General features: G+C 42.1%; 1 protein-coding gene across 1 annotated transcript in view; it reads left to right on the top strand.

Annotated features, from left to right (window-relative positions):
- The window catches only part of Crebl2 (cAMP responsive element binding protein like 2), a 26,839-nt gene that overhangs the window by 20,507 nt on the left and 5,060 nt on the right, over positions 1 to 1,272 (top strand). The window lies entirely within an intron of this gene.

Here is a 1,272-nt window from a genome sequence, read left to right as displayed (position 1 = left end):
AAGAAAGGAAAGAGATCCCTGAATAAAGTCAGGGGTTATAAAGGGGCAACATTATCCTTAGATTACTTCCTGTTGGTTATAGTACTTCCTGTTGGTTAGGGGTGTAGAGTTCCTTAGATTTGACCTTTGCCATCAGGATGTCTAATTTCTTCTTGTTGTTGTTTCTTTGTGCATGAACAAGACTACTTAACAAACAGTGACCAACAGCAGTCAACAACCAACCCCACCTCTCAGGGCCCTAGCATCTAAAAAGTCTCCGGAATTCCAAACGTTACACATAGTTGCAGAAACTTTTTGCAGCTCCCAAAATCATGTCCCTGCTAGAGCATGAGGCAAATCATAGTCAGCTGCTGGGAAGCAGCCCCATCCCCACACCTGGGATTAAAACAAAAATATATTCTTACAATATTTCTGTGTTTTTAAAAAGAAACCAAAATTCCAAAATTCTCACTATACCTCCCAGGTGACAAAGTAACATACCTGTGCCACCATGCCCAGAGTCCAGGCAGTTGTTTTTAACTGTAGCCGTCAAAGTGAGCATAAGGCAACATCTCATTGTATTTTTATTACTGTGGTGTGCATGTGTACAGAGTGTGTGTGGAGGTCAGAGGACAACTTTGTGGAGTCTGTTCTCGCCTACCTTTATGTCAGTTCTGGGGATTAAACTCAGGTCACTAGGATTGTATGCAAAGCACTTTTAACCACTGAGCCATCTCATTACCTCTCATTGTGCATTTTCTTAGTATGGATTCTGAGTATTTTTGTCTTGTGCAGATTGGCCATTTATATATGTTTTTTGGAGACATGTTTAAGTTTGCCAATGCTTCAGTTAGGATCTTATTTTGTTATTGAGGCTTTTTTTGTGTTGTTTATGTTTTTTTGAGGCAGGGTCTCACTATTTAGCCCAAGCTAGCTGGAACTCAGTGATCCTCCTGCCTCAGCCTTCTATGAGCTAGGGTATGTATGTGTCCCCATGCGCTCCTGTGAGGTTTAAGAGTTCCCTCTTAGCCTGGTGTGGTGGCACACACCTGTAATCCCAGCACTCAGGGAGTCAAAGGCAGGTGGATTGAGGCCAGCCTGGTCTACAAAGCAAGTCCAGTACAGCCAAGGCTACATAGAGGAACCCTGTCTCAAAAAACTGAAAGAGAGAGAGAGAGAGAGAAAGAAAAGAAAGAAAGAAAGAAAGAAAGAAAGAAAGAAAGAAAGAAAGAAAGAAAGAAAGAAAAAGGAAGGAAGGAAGGAAGGAAGGAAGGAAGGAAGGAAGGAAGGAAG

The sequence above is a fragment of the Psammomys obesus genome, unplaced genomic scaffold, assembly GCF_907164565.1.
Source record: "Psammomys obesus unplaced genomic scaffold, mPsaObe1.curated_primary_1811, whole genome shotgun sequence".
In the NCBI taxonomy this organism is placed as follows: domain Eukaryota; kingdom Metazoa; phylum Chordata; class Mammalia; order Rodentia; family Muridae; genus Psammomys; species Psammomys obesus.
The sequence above is the reverse complement of the archived record's forward strand: the minus strand, read 5'-3'. Positions and strand labels throughout refer to the sequence as shown.